The sequence below is a fragment of the Ambystoma mexicanum genome, chromosome 3p, assembly GCF_040938575.1.
Source record: "Ambystoma mexicanum isolate Mex_15411 chromosome 3p, UKY_AmexF1_1, whole genome shotgun sequence".
Lineage (NCBI taxonomy): Eukaryota > Metazoa > Chordata > Amphibia > Caudata > Ambystomatidae > Ambystoma > Ambystoma mexicanum.
Window position 1 is genome coordinate 919,963,374 of NC_090925.1, and position 12,289 is coordinate 919,975,662.

At 53.0% G+C, this 12,289-nt stretch overlaps 1 protein-coding gene across 5 annotated transcripts in view; it reads right to left on the reverse strand.

The window, feature by feature from the left end:
- MATN4 (matrilin 4) overlaps positions 1-11,454 on the reverse strand; it is a 165,340-nt gene extending 153,886 nt beyond the window's left edge. For 2 of the 5 annotated variants that reach the window (XM_069652202.1, XM_069652203.1), the window contains exons 1-2: positions 11,190-11,326; positions 10,960-11,060 (exon numbers count right to left, since the gene is read on the reverse strand). The gene's annotated coding sequence lies outside the window, so the exon portion shown is untranslated. Of the gene's footprint in view, positions 1-10,959; positions 11,061-11,189 lie in introns of those variants that run through there. The other 3 variants (XM_069652205.1, XM_069652206.1, XM_069652204.1) reach the window with 3 other exon arrangements.
- Between the last annotated feature and the right edge of the window lie 835 nt (positions 11,455-12,289).

Sequence of the window (12,289 nt, forward strand, 5' to 3'; positions counted from 1 at the left end):
GAAGTGAAGGGAGGAGTCGAGGGCGTTTGGGGGCCGCCTAGGGATGCTTTCACCTGGTCCAGCATAAGCCCAGGCGACGGGGCTTCCGATATCTAGGGCAGTTTTCTTTCAGAGCAGACCCCACAGTGGGAGTCACCGGTCTTACGTGAATACATTCACAGACCCCATTATCAATCAGTCGATTCTTGCAGTTAAGGTCAGTTCCAGGGACTGCAGGAGGCGGAAAGACTTATAATTAGGAGGGGTGTAACTTCGGCTTCGAGTAAGCATTCCATTAGGTATTCTGCCGAAGCCGAATATCTAATTTCCAGCCAGAATTCGGCCTAATACTTACTAGAAGCCGAATTTCGGTACACCCCTACAATAAACCTTTTTATCCTTGCAAGCAATCTCTTGGCCTTTTTCTCTAGAGGGTTGTATTATTTCTGGCATGAGTGTAAAGGGACTTGCCTTCACCGGCTCCTCTACAGGCCAGTTATGGTCTGTGTGACTGTGGAAGGCAGTGAGGGTCCTGAGGGAAGGTGAGTGAGCATAAGGCTTTCATCAAGCAAAAGGTGCCTCAGGCAAGGCACAGAAGAACCACTGACTTCCAGGGAGGGATGATCAACATTGAGTGGTGATTCTTTCCTGTAGAGGGCATAGTGCCCACCTGTGGAGCTGGAGGGTGATTACTCACTGCAGTTGGTTAAGGTAGGCAGCTGACTCTTGCCTAGAAATATTTGTGTATCGGTACGTTATAAATTATCTATCATATCATATCATATCTTTCCCGGAGGTTGAACTTGGATGAATACTCCTTTCGGGTTGTCATGGAGGTAAGCTATGCTCGCCTGGGCAGTTTAAGGAAGGTGATTAGTTCCTGTTGGGCCTCTGTGATGGTTGAGCTAAAACATGGCGCTGGTGCGCAGTGCATTCTGGGGGAACTCAGAGCCATGATGGATATTTATCCATGCCTCAGTGGAAAGCTACACTTGCTTTGCGAAACAACATGTTTTCAACGTTATTGCTGATGGGCTTGGAATGCAGGCATTCCCAGCCAAGGACACGGCGCTGGGAAAGCTAAGATCCGCAGGTGCCGGCTGGTACCTGATAGCGAAGGTTGTTTTGGGTTTGCTCGGCCTGTGCCAAGGTTTTGAGATGAGTTATGGAATTGTTTCCCGGGGCGTTTAGGAGAGAGAAGTGCTTTGCTCCTTGAGGTTACTGTCGGTTGATTCAGCTGGCAACCAACGGTCACCCATCAATGCGCAAGCGCACTGCCAGAAGGTTCGAGAAGTTGCCACCCCTTGTTGAGGAGGGCATATATGCGGAAGCCCTTAGCGGTCAGACGGGATAAGCACAAAGACTTCAGTCGGAGGGGGGACGCTTCGGTCCGACACTCCTGTGGGTTGTTGTGCTCTTGGCCTGGCTGTTATCGGGGTCTTTCAGCCGCTTCTGGCGAGATGAAGTTCCATTAAACTACGCCCACGGTGATGTATTTCTTTCTTTGACTTCTTTATGTTTTCTGTAATCTATGCCCATGTGAGTTGTACGAGTTATTTCTATGTACCTGTAAGCTTTGAATAAATAGCCGTAAAGAGCTGATTATCTTCTAAAGTGTGCGTGGCTGTGAATTATTGTGTCTGTTTTTGGGTTGAAGTATTTGCTCTATAATTGCACTGGTGATTTATGGTAGTTCCGTGCACTTTTTAGAGGAGAGCAATACAGCCTCCTTGGTTGCCATGATGCTCAGGACTGTGGAAGGAAGCTGCGGATTACTTCCTGCTGGGGACTTGTGGATGGCCCCGATGCACGGGCTGTGCAAGAAACTGCTGATTACTTCCTGCTGGGGGCTCGTGGATCGCTGCCATGCTTGGGGCTGTGGAAGGAAGCTGCTGATTACTTCCTGCTGGGGGCTCGTGGATGGCCGCGATGCTCGGGCTGTGGAAGGAAGCTGCTGATTACTTCCTGCTGGGGGCTCGTGGATGGCCATGGAAGCTGCTGATTACTTCCTGCTGGGGACTCGTGGATGGCCGTGATGCTCTGTGGAAAGAAGCTCTTGATTACTTTCTGCTGGTAGCTCGTGGGTGACCACGATGCTCGGGCTATGCAAGGAAATTGCTGATTACTTCCTCCTGGGGGCTCATGGATGGCCGGGCTGTGGAAGGAAGCTGCTGATTACTTCCTGCTAGGCGCTCGTGGATGCCTGCGATACACGGGGCTGTGGAAGGTAGCTGCTGATAACTCGGGGCGGTTGAAGGACGCTGCTCATTACTCTCTGCTGGGGGCTCGTGGATGTCCAGGATGCTCCGGCATAGCTCTCAACCATTTGTGTCACAAAGGCGGGTGAAAACACCCGATTTTATTTTTGGCGGGTGAGAGGCCCATTGAAATGAATGGGCATGCAGGAGGCTTGGCGGGTGAGTCAGCTGTTTAGAAGGCGGGTGACACCCGCCAAAAGCGTGTGAGTTGAGAGCTATGGCTCCGGTCTGTGGAAGGAAGCTGCTAATTACTTCCTGCTGGGGGCTTCGTGGATGACTGTGATGCTCGAGGCTGTGGAAAGAAGCTGCTGATTACTTCAGGTTGGGGTTTCGTGCATGGCCGTGATGCTCGGGCCTGTGGAAAGAAGCTGCTGATTACCTCCTGCTGGGGGCTCATGGATGGCAGTGATGCTCGGGCTGTGGAAGGAAGCTGCTGATTACTTCCTGCTGGGGTCTCATGGATGGCCAGGCTGTGGAAGGAAGCTGCTGATTACTTCCGGCTAGGCACTCGTAGATGCCCGCGATACTTGGGCTGTGGAAGGTAGCTGCTGATTACTTCCTGCTGGGGGCTCATGTATGTCCGTGATGCTCGGCTCTGTGGACAGGAGCCACTGATTACTTCGTGCTGGGGGCTTCATGGATGTCCACAATGCTCGTGCTGTAGAAGGAAGCTGCTCATTACTTCCTGCTGGGGGCTTGTGTATGTCCACAATGCTCCAGTCTGTGGAAGGAAGCTGCTAATTACTTCCTGCTGGGGGCTTCGTGGATGGTCGCAATGCTCGAGGCTGTGGAAGGAAGCTGCTGATTACTTCCTGTTGGGAGCTCGTGGATGGTGGCGGTGCTCAGGGCTGTGAAAGGAAGCTGCTGATTACTTCCTGCTGGGAGCTCATGGATGGACGTGATGCTCTGTGGAAGGAAGCTGCTGATTACTTCCTGTTGGGGGCTCATGTATGTCCGCGATGCTCGGGTCTGTGGACGGAAGCCGCGGATTACTTCCTGCTTGGGGATTCGTGGATGTCCACAATGCTCGGGGTTGTGGAAGGAAGCTGCTCATTACTTCCTGCTGGGGGCTCGTGTATGTCCATGATGCTCTGGTCTGTGAAAGGAAGCTGCTAATTACTTCCTGCTGGGGGCTTCGTGGATGGTCGCGATGCTCGAGGCTGTGGGAGGAAGCTGCTGATTACTTCCTGGAACGTGGAGGAACGTTTGATGCCTACCTGGGGCCCCCAGGAAGGAAAGCAATTACTACCGGAAGGGGACTGAAGGAGTGCTGTAATCCCTACCTGGCTCTCGAGTTTTGAAAGTAGGTGGGGTCGTAGGAGAAAGAGGGACGGGCCCTGTCCTGGCTAAGCGTGGCAGGAGGCAGGGGCGTATGCTAATCTTGGGCGCGTGGAAGGGAGGTGCGTGGGTACCCCCTGCATAGAGTGGGAATCCGGGACACGCAATACATTTCTGTTTTGCCAGGGACTGAGGCTGGGATGGCGGTGCATGCATGGGGTAAGAGGTTGATCAGGAAAGTGAGGACAGAATGCAGTGGTGGGGTATAGAGGGGGGGCATCCTTAAAAGGGCTGCCAGTGGAAAGCCTTGTGGTCTTAATGAGTTCGAGTGGGGAGAGGGGGGGCATGGGAGGAGGTCTTATTCTCTCAATAAAACATCCGTGTGCGCAAAAGTTAATTGCTTTCAGACTGTGTTGCTAATGGACATCTCTTTATAAAGGGCACTTATTCCAAAAAACTGTCAATTTAACATGGTTTTAAATGGGAAAGACCTCGGGCAGTTTACACAAGAGAATATCGAATTGAATTTCCTTTAGTATTTCTCTACCAGTTCCCTGGCCCTGGGCCTGAAATGCGGTTGTAAACTGGAGTTTATGGCAGACATTGTGTTCAATCACTCACATGCCTGAGTGCTGTCTGCTCCCAGACCATCACACCTACCACCATGCAAATGCACGACGTCTCCCCAGAGAGGACCAGCTGGCTTTCAGGGCTCACAAAGGCCGCTCTGTTGGGCGCTTTCTTCCCAAAAAAAGGGGCACAAAGACTTTCTTGAATTCCTTAAAACAACTGCTAAAAACCCGGGGGATCAATTACTCCGCTCAAATTAACCCTAGAGGGCGTCCAAATGACTTGGACAGAGTCTGGGCTGTGGCACTGCACTGGGAGCTTTTTCCAGCCGATGGCATAAAGCCTAGGAGCCAACAGTCCCGACCAGTGGCCGCCGAGGGTGGGGTGCGAGAGCTATTGTGTGGGCAGTTTGATTATTAAGCCACAATCTAATGGGCGCGTTTGGACCATTTAATTTTTGTTGTTTTTTACTTGTAACTAACAGTGTTAGTTTCCGTTCCCCGAAAGTCAATAAAACTTTGAATACCGAACATGTTCTCCCTCGCCAGGATAATAAAAAATCTCGTGAAATAATTCGCGACGAAGAAAGGTCTGCTCTTCGAAAGTAAAAGCAAAGGTGCCCACTCTCTCCGCCGCCGCAGCTATAAAGACTAGAACTGACGCAACAACTTGGGTATTTTTTCCTCAAGAGAAGCTTCTAGAATTCACATACATCTTCCTTTGCATCACGCAAGTCTTTCCTTTGTTTCCACATTTCGCCAATGTCCTCATCACATTTAGGTGTGTCAGGTAGCACACACCTTTCTCCAGTTTAATGGCGGTGGGTATCCTGCCTCCCACTCACTCAACTGGGCCAGGAATAACCACTGCCCTCTCTCCCTGTGCCTTCCAGCCGCGAGAGGAATCTCACCTCCAACCTTTCACATTCCCTGCGCAGCCCTGGCTTTCTCAGTTCACAATGGGCCATTTTAAGTTTATTACCAGGGCCAAGGCTCAAGGATCGAGTTTGCTTTTCTTCACTGAGTGGGCACATTCCTTGTGCTCTTTTCATTCGTGGGCGACACAGTGAACGCGGGTAGAGGGAATATTCTGACAGGCAGCTTTAAGAGTTAAGAAAAGCCTGACACAAACGCGAAGCTTGGTTGTAGTAATTAATCCATGATGTGTGGTGGACGTGCTTCACGAGGACAGGTTGGAAGAGGACGCCCTGTAAGCAGTGACATGACCCCGTCCCGTAGTTTACTGGATCACCACCTGCATTCTGGGGCTTGTAGTCTTCGGTACCCAGTGCACTAAAATATCAGATTGCATTGGCGCGAGCGCCAGTATGATGTCCACAGTATGCTATTGGATGTGAGGGTCGTGGTTAATGCGCAGTGTCATTTTCGAAAGCTCAGGGCTAGGGTCAGCTCTAGCTCGTCAAGCACTGTGGTACTGGCACTATGGTACTGGCGGGCTGCATGCCAACGCGCCGCATTCCCCTCCCCAGAGATGGGAGCCTGGTTCTGTTTTTTTCTTTGCCTTCTTGGATGTACAATCATGGATTATTGATCATTCCATTGTAAACTAGAACGGTTAGCCTCAGAATGCAAAGAAAAAACTAGGACAAGACTCCCAGATGTCTCCACGACTTAATACTGAACACCTGAGGACTGGAGAATGTCCCAATTCCCGCAAGCAAAGCACTTCCTGCCTTAAGAATAGACACTTGACGACTTCAAACAGTCAAGCCCTGCGCACATGGGAACCCCGCAAAACAAATGCCCGACAGCCATTGGCTGGTGAAGCCTTCACCCTGGCTCAGGGGGCACTGAGTCTACAAGGAACGGAGGCTTCCAAACTCCAGCCACAAAAGCACTAAATGCCCCTGGGAAGGGCAGACGTTGCCAACTCCATCCTGCCAACCAGCTGAGAACCAGAAACCCGAGCTCCAAACAGTCCAGCGCTGACCAGCTAAGCAATGGGGGCTGCTACCGAATGTAGGGCGTCTGGCAGCGACAACCCCAGTACTGGAAATGCCCGCTTTCCATCTACCTCCATTCAACAGGCAATGCCGTGAATGCTACCAGAACCCAGTCAACCAAACACACACCTGCCATGATCTGGACATCTCCTCTTCAGCCAGCCGCACAGCTGATACTAGACCAAGCCCTGGGCGGCCTCGAACCAGCCAGTCTCCGCGGCTCCAACACAGACAACCACCAATCTCCAGCCAGCCAAGGTCTGAAGGCTACAGATGCAAGGCCCAAAGCCAACTACCAGCACCTGCGTATGTATGCAAGACCCCAAATCCACTTGAACTTGCACCAGTCTCTGGAGGCATGCAGGTCCATACACCCCTAAATACATGAATTCTCCCGCCCCTGTTGTTAGCTCCCCAATCCCTTGTTCCTCTGCTCCCCTCACTATGCTGTTGCCCCTATGATTGTAAAGCGCCCGTTGCTTCTCAGAGCTCAATAAATACCCTAATAATCATGACGATGATGATGAATAAGCACCAGCCACATCAGCGCTGGTAAGCCAAGCTCTGAACCCCCGAAGACTGGGGCACCCCAGCTTCACCCCACATCAGTACTGGTAAGCCAAGCTCTGAGCACCCGAAGACTGGGGCATCCCAGCTCCACCCCACATCAGTGCTGGTAAGCCAAGCTCTGAACCCCCGAAGACTGGGCCACCCCAGCTTCACCCAACATCAGTGCTGGTAAGCCAAGCTCTGAACCCCCGAAGACTGGGGCACCCCAGCTTCACCCCACATCAGTACTGGTAAGCCAAGCTCTGAACACCCGAAGACTGGGGCACCCCAGCTCCACCCCACATCAGTGCTGGTAAGCCAAGCTCTGAACCCCCGAAGACTGGGCCACCCCAGCTTCACCCAACATCAGTGCTGGTAAGCCAAGCTCTGAACCCCCGAAGACTGGGGCATCCCAGCTTCACCCAACATCAGTACTGGTAAGCCAAGCTCTGAACCCCCGAAGACTGGCGCACCCCAGCTCCACCCCACATCAGTGCTTGTAAGCCAAGTTCTGAACCCCCAAAGACTGGGGCACCCCAGCTTCACCCAACATCTGGCTGGTAAACCAAGCTCTGAACCCCGGAAGACTGGGGCATCCCAGCTTCACCCAACATCAGTGCTGGTAAGCCAAGCTCTGAACCCCCGAAGACTGGGGCACCCCAGCTTCACCCAACATCAGTGCTGGTAAGCCAAGCTCTGAACCCCCAAAGACTGGGGCACCGCAGCTTCACCCAACATCAGTACTGGTAAGCCAAGCTCTGAACCCCCAAAGACTGGGGCACCCCAGCTCCACCCCACATCAGTGCTGGTAAACCAAGCTCTGAACCCCCGAAGACTGGGGCACCCACGCTCTACCCAACATCAGTGCTGGTAAGCCAAGCTCTGAACCCCGGAAGACTGGGGCATCCCAGCTTCACCCAACATCACTACTGGTAAGTCAAGCTCTGAACTATCAGAGACTGGGGCACCCCAGCTTCACCCAACATCAGCGCTGGTAAGCCAAGCTCTGAACCCCCAAAGACTGGGGCACCCCAGCTCCACCCCACATCAGTGCTGGTAAACCAAGCTCTGAACCCCCGAAGACTGGGGCACCCACGCCCTACCCAACATCAGTGCTGGTAAGCCAAGCTCTGAACCCCGGAAGACTGGGGCATCCCAGCTTCACCCAACATCACTACTGGTAACTACTGGTAAGTCAAGCTCTGAACTCCCAGAGACTGGGGCATCCCAGATTCACCCAACATCAGTACTGGTAAGCCAAGCTCTGAACACCCGAACACTGGGGTACCCCAGCTCCACCCCACATCAGTGCTGGTAAGCCAAGCTCTGAAAACGCACAATGACAGGGGCACCCGAGTTTCACCCAACATCAGCACTGGTAAGCCAAGCTCTGAACTCCCGCAGACTGGGGCACCCACGCTTCATCCAACATCAGTGCTGGTAAGCCAAGCTCTGAACCGCCGAAGACTGGGGCACCCCAGTTCCACCCCTCATCATTACTGGTAAGCCAAGCTCTGAACACCGAAGACTGGGGCACCCCAGCTCCACCCCACATCAGTGCTGGTAAACCAAGCTCTGAACCCCCGAAGACGGGGGCACCCACGCTCTGTCCAACATCAGTGCTGGTAAGCCAAGCTCTGAACCCCGGAAGACTGGGGCATCCCAGCTTCACCCAACATCACTACTGGTAAGTCAAGCTCTGAACTCCCAGAGACTGGGGCATCCCAGCTTCACCCAACATCAGTACTGGTAAGCCAAGCTCTGAACACCCGAACACTGGGGCACCCCAGCTCCACCCCACATCAGTGCTGGTAAGCCAAGCTCTGAACCCCCGAAGACAGGGCCACCCCAGCTTCACCCAACATCAGTGCTGGTAAGCCAAGCTCTGAACCGCCGAGGACTGGGGCACCCCAGCTCCACCCCTCATCATTACTGGTAAGCCAAGCTCTGAACACCCGAAGACTGGGGCACCCCAGCTCCACTCCACATCAGTACTGGTAAGCCAAGCTCTAAACCCCCGGAGACTGGGGCACCCCAGCTTCACCCAACATCTGTACTGGTAAGCCAAGTTCTGAACCCCCGAAGACTGGGGCACCCCAGCTCCACCCCTCATCATTACTGGTTAGCCAAGCTCTGAACTCCCGAAGACTGGGGCACCCCAGCTCCACCCCACATCAGTGCTGGTAAGCCAAGCTCTGAACCCCCGAAGACTGGGGCACCCCAGCTCCACCCCACATCATTGCAGGTAAGCCAAGCTCTGAACTCCCGAAGACTGGGGCACCCCAGTTCCACCCCACATTAGTGCTGGTAAGCCAAGCTCTGAACCCCCGAAGACTGGGGCACCCCAGCTTCACTCCACATCAGTACTAGTAAGCCACGCTCTGAACCCCCGAAGACTGGGGCACCCCAGCTCCACCCCTCATCATTACTGGTAAGCCAAGCTCTGAACTCCCGAAGACTGGGGCACCCCAGCTCCACCCCACATCAGTGCTGGTAAGCCAAGCTCTGAACCCCCGAAGACTGGGGCACCCCAGCTCCACCCCACATCATTGCAGGTAAGCCAAGCTCTGAACTCCCGAAGACTGGGGCACCCCAGCTCCACCCCACATCAGTGCTGGTAAGCCAAGCTCTGAACCCCCGAAGACTGGGGCACCCCAGCTCCACCCCACATCATTACTGGTAAGCCACGCTCTGAACACATGAAGACTGGGGCACCCCAGCTCCACTCCACATCAGTACTGGTAAGCCACGCCCTGAACACATGAGGACAGGGGCACCTACGCAGTGGAGACCGACGATCCATTGCCACAGACAGACGGTAAAGTGCGTTCAAGCCATAGGTGTAAACATCACTCAGGTGAGATAACGCTATAGGGCTATTTGTCATCACACCAGAGAGCACTCCTGCAGCTGGAAACTGGATCACTACCGCGCATGCTCCTACAGGCGAGTGCCTCAAATGCTTTGGACCACAGAGGGCTGCAGGAAAAGATGGAACGATACCAGAGGCAGCTTTCTCTGCAACACCAGTGGAGCTTGAAGTACTAGAATGATCTCAACTCTGCAGAGAGATGGCATGACTGCCCCGGCCCTCGGTGCCGATGTAATATAGAGGCACCTCAGACCGCGAGGCGCTACCGGGGGTGGGGGGAGCGTGGTAGTGGCCAGGAGCGCACTGCACCGCAGGAGATGGAGAGCCTGCGCCCCAGGGTGTGCGACTCCGCAGTACAAGTGGGGGGGGGGGCAAGACTCTGCTATGAAGGATGAGGTTTGGCTTCAGGGTATGCATCCCTCCAGAGCAGTGCTATTCAAACTGTTTGATGCTGGGACTTCCCTTGAGTAAATATATTGGTGGCGTGCCCCCCTTGATTACAGATGTTGTTGTCCCCCCCCACAGATGCCATATCTGTTTATAGTTTCTGTTAAAAATAGCCATCGTACTCCCTTTTTTAAGAACCTTCTGCCCCCTTGGACATCCTTTGGCCTCCTCTAGAGTGCCCCCCACTACAGTTTGAAGGGCACTGCTCTCCCATAGAACCTCGCACACGTACTGAGAATGAGTCCATGCTATATCGTGTATCTTATGTTTAGATACACAGCTTAGTTGCTACACGTATACTAAATAAATAAATAAATAAGTAAGTAAATAAATCAATCATGCATGGATCCAGCAACCAAACATCTATCTGCAGATACTGAAACTAGAACTTGCTGGCATTTGCTGCAAGCCACCCACAATCAACTCAGTGCAGCTCAACTCCACCCACGCCAACTACAACTAAACGAAAGCAACTGAACGTCTGCTGGGTAACCAGACCGCCGACGGTCACGTTCCGCAGGGCGTCGCATAGGGCGTGGGGACTCCTCGGACTCGCTTCTCTCGTTTGGATTATACTCCCATCTACAACGCCAGCAGCTGGAGACATGACTCAGCCACCAAAGGCACAAGTGACATGCGTGCACTGACTGTGCAAACCATGGGCCACACACTCCATCCAGCCTTGGCACGAGTGGTTGTACCGCCATCCCACTGAGCCCCAAACCAGTGCCTGGCACCCATACCAAGGCAAAGCACGTGGTTTCTGAAGCCGTAGATGGCAACATGCCCCATCCATTGCATTCGGGAGACTCTCGCACACACCTGTATTTTTTCGTTGCACTCTGGGACTTGCAATCCTGGGTTAACCGTGGGGCCTATCTCGGACTACAAGTCCCATAGTGCAAAGCGAAACAATACTGGACGAGCATCACGGAGTGCAATGGGGCATGTTGGCTTGCATGCTTGTAGCAGCAGTGCCAGGAGTCGTACTACCAGCCCTATTCACTTGCTGTCCCCTCCCTCCAGTGGCATCCTTCACTCACCTTGGCAGTGCCGTGAAATCCCCGGAGCTTTCAGAAAGAAGCCAAACCCTGCAAGCACCCTGTTGGTCCAGCTGCCAGCAAGATCACTGCTGCGGGGTTTCCTTAGGGGGGGGGGACAAATCAAAAAAGAAGCGTGATTCATCTCAAAACAAGTCAGACGACTCCTTTCAGAATGAAAAGTGCAGGACAAAGCTGCAGGCGAATCACACACAAAAAGAATTGGGGGTTACCATTCAGGAGCGGTGGGAAAAGCAGGGCGCCCGAAAGCAGCTCGGAATTCGGCGGCTGCCGGTCTGGGACGTGCTGTCAGGAGCTGCGCCGGGCTGGAAAGACACTCGCTGGCTTGTGCAGGTATTTAACTTGAGATCCAAGTGTGAATGGAAAACCACTCCCCTTCTGCCAGCGGCCGGGGGACCGCGGCTTTCCCGTGTACAAAGTCTTCTGGACTTTTGTGGCAAAACCACACGGGCGGTGGGGACTCGGCGTCTGCGATCTAATAATCCATTGTGTGTTCTGCCTTAGTACCCAGAGCTGAACTCCACTATTTTACTGTATGCTGTCGAGATGAATAGAAGGCCGATTCTTTCCCTCCCATTTCTTGCTTCTTTTTTCTTTCTTTCTTCCTCCCTCACATTAATATTTCCCCTTCTCTTTCTTTCACACCCCTTCTTTCTTTATTTCTGTGTTTATCCTTTCATCCCCTCGTTTTTTCTTTCTTTTTTCTTTCCCCCTTTCTATGTCTCTCCCCTTTCCTACTTTCTTCATCCTTCCTCCGTCCCTTTCTCCTCTCTTTCCATCTTTCTTTCCTCCTTTCTCGTGTGTCTTTTCGGTGAAATGGCTGTCCGCATATATATGTGCCACACTCTGTCATATTCTTCTGACCCCAAAACTAGCGGTTTGGCTGATGTCATGTCACACCAAAAGTCTGTGGGTACGGAGCCATAGTCACCCCAACACACCACTTCCACCAAAAGTACCCACAAAGTAGCAAAACAAAGCAGTGGCTATTCTGGATGACTCTCCACAGCCTTTGATAGTCACATCTGATACCGATGCTCAAATCCTGTGATACCGATCTGAAACTCACATCAGAATCAGAGGAAAAGCAGTGGCTTGGGGCCAGTCCTTCCCGGCCTCTTGTTCCTCAGCATTATCAGAGGAACACAGTTGGCCTCTTGTTCCTCAGCATTATCAGAGGAAACGCAGTGGCTTGGGGCCAGTCCTCCCTGGCCTCTTGGTCCCCAGCATTATCAGAGGAAACACAGTGGCTTGGGGCCAGTCCTTTCTGGCCTCTTGTTCCTCAGCATTATCAGAGGAAACACACTGGCTT